This window comes from Humulus lupulus, chromosome 8 (genome assembly GCF_963169125.1).
Source record: "Humulus lupulus chromosome 8, drHumLupu1.1, whole genome shotgun sequence".
In the NCBI taxonomy this organism is placed as follows: Eukaryota; Viridiplantae; Streptophyta; class Magnoliopsida; order Rosales; family Cannabaceae; genus Humulus; species Humulus lupulus.
Window position 1 is genome coordinate 93,542,793 of NC_084800.1, and position 14,333 is coordinate 93,557,125.

At 38.4% G+C, this 14,333-nt stretch overlaps 1 non-coding gene across 1 annotated transcript; it reads left to right on the plus strand.

Annotated features, from left to right (window-relative positions):
• The first annotated feature begins 6,516 nt into the window (after nucleotides 1–6,516).
• LOC133798844 (small nucleolar RNA R71) lies at nucleotides 6,517–6,623 on the plus strand. Its single transcript, XR_009876061.1, has one exon. It is a non-coding gene; the product is annotated as a small nucleolar RNA R71 (small nucleolar RNA).
• Nucleotides 6,624–14,333: the final 7,710 nt, after the last annotated feature.

Consider the following 14,333-nt stretch of genomic DNA (forward strand, 5'->3'; position numbering starts at 1 on the left):
TTTTGGTTTCTTGTTTTGTTTGAGGATGCCTCGTCAATATTTAGAACACTCACATCTGATGATGTAAAATACAACCATATTTAAAATTTTAAAGAATTAGTAAAAAAAAAAAAAGAAGCCTATCTATCAACTATTGCATTATGCATATTTTTTTTAATATTAACTACAATATTACTCCACATTTACAACACATTGTAGATGCTTTAAACATTATTTATTAATTTATCTCTCTCCACTTTAATGTTGGGAATTTATGACTTATACTCTCTAAATCAACAATGAGTAATAAGAATAAATTCAATAATACAAATCCTAGAGACTAATCAAGAATCACATGCATAATATGAAGACAAATCTTAAAAATTCAAAGATTAAAGCAAAAACTATAAAATTATGTAAAATAGAGAGTGAAATTACACCTCCTAGATAAATGAAACTCTCATGTAAAATATAATATAACTATCAAAGATAAAATAAAAAAATATAATGGGAAACTCAAAAACGAAATCAAACTAGCCTATCTCAGATAATTAGGGTTTTAAAGAGATACAACTTTTGAATTGAACAACCGAGCTTTCAAACTTGGTGGAACATGAAAAGGCTTATACACTAGGAGTATCGATGTCCAAAATCTCTATTACAAGTCTTCCCAAAGTTACTTGAAGCTTCACCAAGATGAAATGAGAAGTGAGTTTAAACAAGCTGATAAGTATCGAATTTGTCTATTTTTAATTCATTTTTCTTCTATGATTATGCACTTGATTATTTGTTTATATATGTTTAATAAGTTTATTTTGTGTTTTTAGAACTTCCTAGACATTTGGGTGAAAAATAATGAATTTGAGATGTTTTACAAGTAATGGTTAAACTCGGAATTACAAGTTTGAAACTTCACACTTGATTTTGAAAATTTTCCAATACTCTTTTGGAAATATTTCTATAAATACAAGTTTTAGATATCTTTCATAGATTTCCATAGCTTTTTGAATTGTCCAATTTAGAGCTATATCAAGGAGGTTATGATTAAAACACCGTTAGTGGGTTCAGCTAAAGAAAAACAAAATACGGAAAAAAATGCTACGGCCGCAGCTAGCCACATCCCAGGCCGTAGCCACACCAATAGAGCCCAGCGGTTGCGGCTAGAAATGTCCCAGGCCACGGCCGGCGCCCAATTTTCTAGAAAATCTAGTTTTAAATTTTAAATTTCAAATGTATTTTCAATGGGCTATAAAAAATGAGTTAAGATTAACTTTTAGAATAACTTTGGATTGCGAATTTTAGATGCTAGAGCAGTAAAAGAGGAGAAAAATACATCATCATCTTTATTCTTCAATCTATTTTTTTCTTTCTTCTCAAAACTTCTTTGTTTTTATTGAAATTTATATTTGTTAATATTAATTTGTTTAAGGAGTAGTTTTCTTTGAATTTGAAGGTTATTTCAAAACCCTAGACATGAGATCTTGAATGCATTGATAAATCTTATTCTTTCTATTCCCTTTTATTAAATTGCTTCTAATTTTCTACTTGAATGTCACGGATCTTGTAAAATCTTGTTTTGAAGGCTACTAATTAGGGTTTTGCATTATTCTACTATCATCTTAAGATTGCTATTCACCTAATAGTCTAGGATTCTAAGTAGAGTGATAAATTACAATTAGGGTATTGTGACGAGTATCTTGATTGTGATGAAAAATAGAACCTAGGTTAACTGAATTGCATGCTTAATGAATTTGTTGCCTAGATTAACTTATTTCCATAGAGTTTAATGATTTTCCTAGGTTAAATAGATCGCATGCTTAATGAGTTTATTGCTTGGTAAAAAAGATTAGTTAAGAGCGCTTATCTTTAATTAATTATAATAGAGAAACTGAGATAATTGTCTGCTTAAGTGTTATTTATGGGGTTAATAGTTTAATTGGGAATAAGATAATATTATTTATCTTTGTTGATAGATTTATTATCGAACGTGGAGAGTAACTCTTGACTATTTCTTTAAAATCATAGTTTCCTTAGTTCTTGAATCATTAATCTTCAATATTTACTTTTTTCATTGTTATTTTATTTCATGTTATTAATCTTTAAAACCAAACCCCCTAGTTGATTTCTGTTTATTTCTTATTTTGAATAATAATTAGAATCAGTCCTTATGGATTTGACCCTTATTTACTGCTATACTAAAGTAGCTGGTATAAGTGATTAAAATAAATAATTAAATTTGACACGACATACGACACACATCACAAGCCTTTGAAACCCACACAAGTCAAGCAATTCTTGGTGGGTTTCTTGGAGAAAATGAGTATTCTTAAGGAGCTAGAGAGAGAGAGAGAGAGAGGGGGGGGTTAGACAGAGAGTTGAAAAGTGCGATCAAGACTTCACAACTCTAAAAGACCCATTTTATAGTGTAAGCACCGTCATTAAGTCTAACTAATATGATTAGAGCTTTTAAACATATCATTTGAAGCCTAAAAAATGCACATGTATGGAACGGGAAGGCGAGTGTCACCCCATAGCAAGCAACACGTCACCTACTATGTTTCTTTAGCCTAAAAATCAGGCGCGGCGTGTCGCCTCTTGGCCTAGGCAGCTTCTCCAATAGTGACCTAAAACACATCCAAATATTCCCAAACTTCTTAGGCATGCTTAGATACCTCATTGTATCAATTTAGATGAAAAAAATGTCAATTATAGATGCCTACAACCAAAATTCATAATTTCACTTCAACTTTAGTGAAATCGTTTAGTATTTTACACCATTTTGCGTAAAACAACTTAACTATTATATTCAACTAATCTCAACAACTTTGTCATTTTTTATTTGAATAATCATTATGCAGGTTTACTGTATTAAATATATTTTTTATGTGAATATACACTTACTGTAATGCCCTGGATAGCCAAGACCGTTACACTGTGTACTTATAAAAGTGCAGGACTTGCTAATCAAGTCATTAATTTGAAAACGTGTTTCTAAACATGTGAGATCTATGGGTAAAAAGGTTTTGGTCTCAAAAGACTCATTTCATATATTTAAACTGTGGTAAACATGGGATCCCATACAAAACAAAGTTAAGATAAGTTTACAGACTCCCAAAAGTACATAAATAACTGCTAGCCATACTAAGGCAAAACAGACGGTCTTTAGGTTCCACGTCCTTGCCTAGACCTCAACCGTGGCGGCCGAGCACCTGGCTATGTTCATTCCACTCGCTGAGCTCTCCAGTCAGGGCTGATCTAACTTGCCCTTGCCTTTACCTGCACCACGTAGCACCCGTGAGCCAAGGCCCAGCAAGAAAACATCACAGGTAACTCAAACAATAACAACAGACAAGTAGCTCAGTAAGCATGTATACTTATCAGATAATCCACAACAGATATTCAGCATATACAATTCAATCCATGATACATTCTATCACACATAACATTCATATCACATAATATTCAGGGCCGACGACTTAGGCCGCACCCTCTGTTTAACCCACTGACTCTGGCCCGCTTAAACCAAGCTCAGTGCATAATAAGCTGTCCTCGGATACTAGTGTCCGAGTCGCACCCTGTGCGCTAGTGAAACCCTTGGCACCCTTAGGCCGTTGGTTCACCAAATGGCTTGCATGGCATAATACCATTTTTTCAAGCTTCTACAATAGGGAGCCCTTAGTCCTGTCACATATATTCAACCGGGTGCAGTTTTCTTACCTTTAGTCTGTACAATTATCGAATTACGAGCAACGCCCCTTAAGCACGATTTGTTCCCGAGCCTAAGCTTTTATAACCTAGCCACAACCAAAGCATAGGGTTTCATAAATAATCAAATATAGGTTTCCAATTACAAAACTAACTCTCAGGACTCCTAATTCCACCAAGCACGGTGGTGAAACCAAACCCAAGCACACTAGACCACTTCCCCACGCTTAAAACCATCAAAATCTGAAGTGTGCAACCAAGGGCTGCGGCCCCCAAAACCTAGCCGTGGCCCTTCCTCAAAACAAAGCCCACTCCCTCACTAAACCACACATGCGTCGCGGCCCTTGCCTTGGGCGCCGCGGCGCGCCCCCTTGGCCGAGCCCCCCTTGGCTTCTTTGCATGCTAGGGCCACAACGCTCTAGAACAGAGCCGCGGCCCTCCCCTTCGAACCCAGATTTTACACCATTTCAAAGCTCAAAACCTCACCTTAAACCATCCCAAAACTCCCCAACTCCTAACCAATTAATTCCCAACCTCTTTAGCATGATCTAAATAGCATAATTCCCAAGAAAACACAGCCTAACACACTCCAATCTCTTCCTTTCAATTTCTGAAACCCAAGTGCTAAAACACACATAAACCAGCCATCAAACTCAATTTAAAACCTCTAAACCAAGAGTAGAGACTCACCTTTACTGTAGTATCACTTTGCCAAGTTGTGACCAAGCTAAGCTCCCAATTTTCTCCTCTTAATTCTGCCTTAGAACATCACAACTAAACTTATTTCAGCACTTAACTAATACCCAGCTAAAACCCTTAATTCAACCACAGAAAACAGAGTTAAATACTTACCTTAATCCCTGTTCTAGTGCTTGACAACTCGCTGAGCTAGACCTTCAAATTCTCTCACCACCAAACTCATAAATCCCAGCTAGTTTCCCTTGGTTTCCTTTGTGTTTCCTTGAGCGTGAGAGAGAGAAAGAGCCTAAGTGTTTAGTCAGTTTATTTTTCTTCTAAAGGCTTCCTTAAGTCTAACTTATCTATTAAGTTAATCCCGAGGCTCGGGGTGCCGGAACCGTCCCCGAGGCCAAAATGGTAAAATCCCTCATTATTCCCACCTAGACATCCTAACCTCAAATATATCTCCATATATTTATTTTCATGTCCCGATAACCCAAATCACTATCCGCCATCTAAAAATATCCCCGACTTCTCCAAAGTCATAACTTAAATCTCATTGTGACTTTTCCCGCTATCTGACCCCAGAATCGTCTTGAGTCATGCTCAATGAACCTGCCCACATAATAATGTGGTTCTCACATATATCACATATCATATTACCACATAATACAATCAATTATCATATAAACAATATTAAACACATAATTACTCATTAAATCACAATTATTCCAGCAATGCCCTCCTGGCATACTAATCAAGGCCCTTAAGCCTTATTAGCGAGTTTGGGTCGTTACACTTACTTAACTAGAATATAAAGTAATTTTTAAAAAATATTTGGGCCTAATTGAAATTAAGGTTATTTGATCAAATGTTCAATGTTATGAAATTAAGGGAATACACTCATTTCGTACCTTGTATTTTCGCGAAATATAGCATTTGTACCATATGTTCTTGAAAATACTCATTAGGTGCCCTTAATTTACAAAATCATATTAAAATAGTAACTTGAGCTCATTTTTGGTCAACAAACTTTTTAGTGTGACCAAGTCACCATTAGTTATAAGTAATTAATTAATTAAAATTGTTTTTAAAAAATATCCTTGACACGTGTTAGGATATAATTTTCTTAAAAAAAATTAAAATTAAGAATATATTTTAATTAATGTTGTATCCAAACAAATCAGAAAGAAAAAAGTTGTCCATTGGGTCTCTTCTACATTGACGAATCTCTAAGCCCTGTTATTGAACTCGGTTATTGTCCTCACGGGTTTCATTTGCATGTCGTCCCAAAGGGGACTCCCTAGAAATACTTCAGCTCGTACTGACATGAGATGACCACTGTCATCGACATTTTGGGCTCTTGCCACCTCTATGTGGAATCTTGCCAGGTATCTTTTTAATGACTCTCCCGGCTGCTGTCTAGCATTAGTCAAGGCTGAGGCCTTGGGCCTGACACCTACCATGGCCTTGAATTGCTTCTTGAATTCCTTAGCCATTTGTTCCCAAGACGAGATCGAGTGCCTTCATAACTTGACGAATCAATTTTTTGCTGGTCCAGTGAGTGTGGTTGGAAAGAGCATGCATCTAAGCTCGTATCCAAAATTTCTAGCACACATTATTATTTTAAACGTACTCAGATGGATATATGGGTCTGGGGTCCCATCAAAGGGTTCCACGTGGGGTATCTTGAATCCGTAAGGAAATGGAGTGTTTGTTATGTGTGGAGTGAAAGGCTCGATCTCCTCATTAGAGTCGTCAGCCTGGACTTGAGCTTGATCTAATGGGACATTGTTGGGATCTAAAACAGCTTGGCATTGGTCAAAAGGATGAGGCCCCCCACACAATTCACACATTACTTGGGCTTGCACAACCTAGGCAGACATGGTATTTTGTTGCAAATGCTTAATTAGAGATGCAACTTGAGCAGTGAAAGCTGTAATTGCATCTAGTTCATGAACCCCTGCAACCTTTTTATTACTGCCCGCCCGTTCACTTGGCCACTGGTAATTATTAGTGGTCATTTCCTCTAAGAGTTCATAAGCTTCATTAGCACTTTTGCTCATAAATGCTCATCCCGTTGCTGCATCAATGATTGTGCGAGTGGTACCGCACAAACCATTGTAAAAGTTGTGGACCAACATCCATTTCTCAATACCGTGGTGGGGACATTTTCTGATCAAGTCCTTGAACCTCTCCCAAGCATCATACAAAGATTCTCCCTCAAGTCGAGAGAAGTTATTGATCTCCCCTCTCAGTTTAGCAGCCTTAGCAGGTGGAAAGAACTTCGCTAAGTACTACTGAGCTAGAGCATCCCAAGTGGTGATAGTATTGGACTCAAGTGAATTCAGCCGACTTTTCGCTCGCTCCGTTAGTGAGAATGGGAACAAGCGCAATCTAATGGCATCATCACTCACCCCATTCATCTTGAAAGTGGCACACAACTCCAGGAAATTGGCTATGTGCATATTGGGGTCTTCAGTGGGGAGGCCACCAAATTGAACTGCAGTTTGGACCATCTGCAAGATAGCAGACTTGATCTCAAAATTGTTTGCCTCTACTGCTGGTGGACGGATGCATGAGTGTACCCCTGTGACAGTAGGGAGTACATTGTAATGCCCTGGATAGCCAAGATCGTTACACTGTGTGTTTATAAAGGTGCAAGACTTGCTAATCAAGTCATTTAATTAGAAATGTGTTACTAAAACTGTAGTTGAACTAGGGTTAAAAGATTTTGGCCATAAAAGCTACATTTCTGATAATAATTTTTTTTTACATGGGATCCCAAAAGTAATAACATTAAAATACAGTTTACAAAATTTCAGGATAAAAGTACAGATACTAGCCACCCTAAGGGCAAAACAGTCATTTAGGTTTTTCCCGTCCTGCATTGTTCCTCGGCCGTGGCGACCAATCAGCTGACTATGTACATTCAGCCTCAAAGCCCTCCATCTCAGAACCGATCCACTTTGCCCTTGCCTTTACCTGCACCACGTAGCACCTGTGAGCCAAGGCCCAACAAGAAAACACAACAACAGAACATAATCATCAAACAAACAACCAAATAACTCATACAGTATAATCATATACTCAACATTCCAAATATTCACATTAATCAAGTATTCAACATACCAAGTTCATCATTTCATACTAATAACCAATTCCCATATGATAACCAGTCAACGCCCTTAAGCCACACCCTCTATTTACCCCACTGACTCAAGCACACTTAAATCGAGCTCAGTGAATATTAAGTTGTCCTCAGCTACCAGTGGCTGAGCCGCGCCCTGTGCGCAAATATTTACTACGACACTCTTAGGTCATTTATCACATGTCCCATGGCATAATACCATCTATGACATCATACAAATATAGGGAGCTCTTAGTCCCAACAGAATCACATAACCAGGTGCAGTTTTCTTACCTTTAGATTCCAATAGCTTTGTTCAATTCAAACCTCAAGCACGGTCCCGTCCGAGCCCTTGCGTACACCTAGTCACAGCCATAGATCAGAATTATCACCAAACTTTAATCCCAAAAACCTAACCTCGGGACCAATCCCGAGCCCTCGGGAAGCCCTTATTCCACCAAACGTGGTGGTGGAATCAAACCCCGAGCCCCCGGGCAAAAACCCTAGGAAATAACCCAAAAATCCCTTTTTGGAAACAGGGTAGTGCTACAGCCCCCTAAAGTTGGTGCTACATTGCTACAAACAGAGCCCAAAAATTCCCTAAGCATCCAATCCTAGCGCGTAGCGCCCTAAGGCTAGCGCTACGGCGCTAGTCACAGCCTGACAACACCCTGTTTTCATCTCTTCGAACTTCCTCGAGCCAAAACCCTCCAAAATCCTTCCAAACCTCAACCAAACTCCAACACAAGTACACCAACATCTATATCTCACCCATATGACCCAATCACACGAAACTCAATCACATGCACCCAAAAATATAGAAATCACCATGGTTGAGCTTAAAGCTCAAAACTCAGCAGAACATAGCAGAAACTTCAGAACTTAAAGCTAGAACTTCTTACCTTTGATGGATGAATTCAACCTAGGTTATCCTCCACACTTCCTTAGCCTTCACCTCCTCGAATCCTTTGGCTTAACTCCCTAGAATTCTCACAGAAACTCAACTTAGAAAACCAGTTCAATACCAAAAACCAAGAACTGAAAAGCAACCTTGAACCTTACGTCAAATGGATAAACTACTCTTGCTAACTCCTAAAGCCAAATCAAGGACCCTAGCCTCAAGCTCCTGCCCAAACTCTCCCTGAGTTACAGCTCCAAATTCCTTCAAGAAATGGGGAAGAAACCTCAAACTGAGAGAGAGAATAAAAGACTCATGTTTTTCCTTCTTTCCTTTTCCTTCTTCTTTTCTTTTTATTTCTTTCAGACTTCCACTGCTTTCTACACATTCCACCAAGGCAATAAAGCAAAATAATAATTATCCCTGCTTTTAACTCAAATGACCAATTTTCCCTCCCATAAATCCTAAGCCATTAAATCATTCTAAGGGCATTTTGGTCATTACACCCAATTCCTCGAATGTCTCTAATATTTACCGCTTACTTCCTGACACCTAACTAATCACCAATTATATTCTTAAATATCAAATAATCCCCAATATACTTCTTAAATTCCTAGAAATACCCCCAGGCTCGCCCCGAGCCGGGTATAAATCCCCGCCACGACTTTTTCGCTAACCTGCTCACTAGGATCGCCTTGAGTCACAAGTTACAAATATATCCACATAATAATGTGGTCTCAAAAATTTATCACAGATATTTACATTAATGCCTCAACAGGCCTACAAGCATAATAATACACATAGTCATGCATCACAGATATCCAAATAATCATTTAAATCACATATAATCCAGTTATGCCCTCTTGGCACACTAATCAAGGCCCTTAAGCCTTATTAGTAAATTTGGGTCATTACATACATAGTCCCGTAGAGGTCTTTGACCAGCAGGATTATGATTTTGTGGTGCTCCCCTGCTCATGTTTTCCACACTGTTGTTATTAATATATGCTGCAACAACAGTGGAACTTTCATCCCTCTTGTTTCTTTGGTTTCGCTTGCACTATTTCTCGATCTCAAGATTAATTGGAATTGGACTGTCAACTCCCCTTGTACTGCACATATAAGGAAAGTACCTGAGATAAAGAACAACTGCAGCCAAACAAACTAGAAATTATTTAAAAGACAGCCAAATTAGAAATAAAATTAACTATTTTAATATTGATAATTTTCAGTCCCCGGCAACGACGCCAAAAAATTGTTGCGAAAATTAAAGCTACGCAAGTATACGTAATCGCTTTTGTAGTTTATTTCGTTAAGACTGATATCCTTCCCACGGAGACTAATTATCAAGTACCAATAGTCTATTTTATTTTCTATTTGGTAATCAAAAATTGGAATTTTTAAATCTAAAATAATAAATAACAGAATTAAATGAAAAACAACAAAGAACATTAATGTAACGACCCCAAATTCGGTATTAAGGCTTAGGGCCTGAGATAGCGTGCCTGGAGGGCATAATGGAATTCTGTGTGGGTCTTTAATGGGTTTTATGCATGATTATGATTTAGTGCACGTTTTATGATTATGTGATTAATTGTGGTGCATGATTATGTGAATTAATATGCATGTAGACCTGATTGAGCATATTTGTAATTTGGCCATGTTGGGCATGACTATGTTGATACCTGTGATCTATGACTCGAGACGATCCTAGAACGAGCGGGTTAGCGGGAAGTCAAAGCGGGAACCTGTACCAGGCTTGGGTTAAGCCTGGGGAGTTAATCGAGAATTTGGGAATGTATTTGGTGATTTATTAGGCATTGGGTAGCGAACGGGAATTATTAGGAACACTTGAGGAATTAGTGGGAATTTGGGTATTATGACTAAAATGCCCTTTATGGACATAAAGGCTTAGAATTGATAAGAGAGGGTATTTTGGTCATTAGTCTTGCAAGAGATAAAATAAAGGAGGCCTTTATACTTAGTGGATTTAGTAGAGAAAATTTTAGGCTGAAAAGAAAGAAAGAAGAGAAAAGAAGAGAGGGAAAGCTGAAGGGTTGGCTTTGAAGATTTGGTTTGTGGTTCTCCCACCCTTTTTCTTTGATTTTTCTTGAGGTGAAGCTCAGTGGTAAGCTAGGTTTGTGGATTTGCAAGAGATTAGCAAGATCAAATCAGAGATTTGAGGTAAGTTCTTGAGGTTTTCGGTTTTAGGGTTTTGCTGGTTTTGAACTGTGTTTTTGAGCTAAATGGATGGGGTTTTTGGGGAAAACAGGTCAAGGTTGTAAAGGTGCAAGCCAAGGAGGTCTAGGGTGCAGTTCAAGGTCGAAATTCCACCCACGGTATGATTTCTAAGACCCTATCCTTGTTGTTTGATTGATTTTTCTGGTTTTGGGGTTCATTGGGTTAGATTTTGAGTTGTGGGTTGCTTGAGCTCGGGATTGAGTTCTTGGGGTGCTTGGGATGAGTGTGTGGTGTATATATGTTTGTTTTTGGGCATGGGAAAGAGTTGGACAAGTTTGGGTTCGAAATGGGGGAAGAAAATCGCAAGATGCGATTTTTGGTTTTGCTGTGCTGCAACTAGCGCTACAGCGCTAGGCAGGGGGCGCTGTAGCGCTAGCCCTTGTCTGGTGAGGGTGGTTCTGCTTGTAGCGCTACAGCGCTACCTTTTGAGCGTTGTAGCGCTGCACTGTTCACAGAGGGGATTTTTGGGCTTTTGTGAAGGGATTTTGACCTAGGGTTCGGGGCTCGATTCCGCCACTTTGTTTTGGGGATTTAGGATTTCCCGGGGGCTCGGGATTAGTCCCGAGGCTAGGTTTTGGACTTGAGGATTGGTGATGACTTTGACTTGTGGATTTTTCTTAGGTAATCGCTAGGGCTCGGATAAGATCGTGCTCAAGGAGTCAGGTTGATCAAGGCTACTTAATCTAAAGGTAAGAAAACCGTAACACCCGAGTTTAGGGCATGGCCCCACTGTGTGATTGTAGGGCGTGGCCCCGGATTGTATTACGTGCAAATGCTTAACCTTAAATGAACCATGGTGTGTGTGAATGTTTATTTTGAATGTACTATATGTGTTATTATGATGAAACGAGCGGCAGAGGCCGGGTACGGCATAGGCCGGGGCGGCCGTGGGCCGAAAGTAACACAGCACATGGGATGCTTATATTCAGGGTGGGACCCAAGGGATACATGAGTTATCCTCGCGGTGAGAACCGAAACTCCAGGCTTTGGTAAGGCCTTGGGAGCGGCATGGCCGTACTTGTTTATTATGGTGGTTTTCCTATGTATCAGTGAATTATTGCCAGCTATTTGTTTTGCATATGTTATGTGTTATTTAGGTTTTCTTGCTGGGCTTCGGCTCACGGGTGCTCCGTGTGGCAGGTAAAAGCAAGGAGTCAGTCAACCGGCCATGAGTATGGAGAGCGTGGGGGCGACGCGTACATGTTCGGCCTGCCCGACTGCTTTGGTTGGGGGCATTTTGTATATGGCTGTATTTAACCATTCTTTTGATAGATGATCAAGTGTAAATCTATTTTGGTGTTGTAAACATTTTGTAAACCTTATTTTGGGATCCCAGATGTTTTATATTTAACGTTTTCAATGAAGTTGACCATTTTAAAAGAATACAGCCTTAAACTCTGGTTTAATCACACTTTTGGTTTTAGAAACCACTTTGAGTCAATTAAACGCACAATTTCTGTTTTAAACTCACTTAGTAACGGCTCTAAGGTAGTAGGGCGTTACAATTAATCTTGTATCAAACTTGATTCAAATATATATAAGAAATTAGGGATTCTAATCTCCTCTACTATCCACTTTATTATTCATTACTGCATCACAAAGATAATTCTTCTCATTAAGATGAAAGACATGCAAAAGTGTTAAATATTCAGGTTAAGAAATATAAAACTCGACCTAATGCAAATTCTCTATATTTCTATGAGAAATCTAAACAATAGGAAGCAATGAACTCAGCCCTAAATCACATAGACCAATTTGATACTCTCATTTTAAATGGAAATCTATGTCTATTCAATTTTAGCATATCCAAATCTCACTTCTCAGATTTTGATTTGAATTCATAAATAGCATGCAAAAGGTGCGCAATCAATCACATACATAATAAATACAAATTGAATAGATCTTAGATGAAGAAAAAATTATAAACTTGCATTAATTCATAATAAAGATTCAAGAGATTCAATTAAAAACCCTAAATAGAATTTAGTTCATGTTCATCACTAAGAAATCCATAAACATGAAATTAACATAAACTAAAAATAAAAAGAGAAGAAAAAAACTCTAAATGATAGATCCACTCCTCAGCCTCTTCTCCTAGTTTAGGTCTGCAAAAAGTGTCTCCTTTTCTCTCTTTAATCTTAATTTAAACCTAATTAGCGTTTTTTTAAACATGAAAGGACCAAAACACCCTTAATTAAAAATCTGCATTTTTCTCATTTATAGATGTATCCTGCGGTCGCATGAATGCCCTGGGAATGCCAATTCTCTTCTGGACTTGCGGTCACAAGACACCCTTCCTGCGGTCTCAGGAAGTGCTCTGAAACACCATTTTCCACCAATTTTTGTCATTTTGTCGATTTTTCCACTATGTTTCCACACCTTAGTCACCTAAGCCCTTCGACACCTGAAAACATACAAAAACCAGCGTAAAATAAAACAAAGCAAAACAAACACCTAATACTTTACCTGGAAAACACATAGATAAACAAGTCTAAAACTCGTTTATCACATAGATAAATTATTGTCCCTGAAGAGTATACATCCGTGATTTTTGTGCTCCTCCAATTGCTGCTATCAACCCTGTAGTTTGAGAATTTTACGCTAATGCTTTTCACCATGACTATACATGGGAAGCAAATGTTAGGGGCAAAATTGTGAAATTTCATAGACGTGATATCTACAAAAATTTTCAAATTGCTGACCTTAGAAACTGATGAGTATAGGGACTTACAGGACCAACTCTGTGAGGAGAGTACTTGGGACACTATCCTGCAAGCTTTAACCCCCGCCAGGCACTAAATGGACCTTCAATGGCACTCATCGAGTGGGGTTCCCCTTCAATTTGTTGACGAGGGAGAAAAGAGTGTGGTTGTATTTTATTTGTTCAAATTTGACACCCACTGAAGCTTTTACCATTGTCACCCCTAGTAAGGCGGTCTTGCTTTATGCTGTCTTACATGGGAAATCCATAGATGTCGGCAATATTATTGCTGCCAATTTGAATGAGTGTTGTGTCACTGGTTATGTGGGGCTCTATTTTCCTAGCCTTATCACCAGTTTATGTCTACAAGCAGGGGTCCCCATTAATGAATTAGAGGAAAAATTGCCCCCTCTAGTTTATGATTTAACAATGTGAAAACTTTTTTCGATGTTCCTAGTGCAAGTACCTCAAGACAATCTACTCGTCCACTGCCAAGAACTCAGAACGTCAACCACTAGTGGAGTGTCAATGTGGTGCAGAATCAATATGCCTACAACCAAGCTTTCGCCACTCATTTTGGTATTGACACTAGTGGATTTCCACCATATCCACAACCACCCAACTTTGGGTATCCTCCACCTGAGGGGGGTGACGAGGCAAGTCCTTCATCGTGAGTCGAGTTAGGTAAGTTTCCTTTCCTTAGCTTTTATTTAAACATTGGGGAAGGTGGTTTTATTTTAGTTATTTGTATCAGGTTAGTTGAGTCAAGTTTCTGTTTAGTTTGGTGTTTTGTTAAATTGTGTTTGGTTTTGTGTGTTAATTGTGTTGTGTGTTAGGGTATCTAGAGAGTCTGTCGAATCAAGATAACAATGATTAGCCTATGAGAATACGTGAATGACTTGTAATATAATTCGAGAAAAATATACTTGATTGTAAAAAAAAAAAAAAAAAAAACCGTGTGCTTGGTTTGACCACTTCTTTGGGCTACTCTAATTCATTGT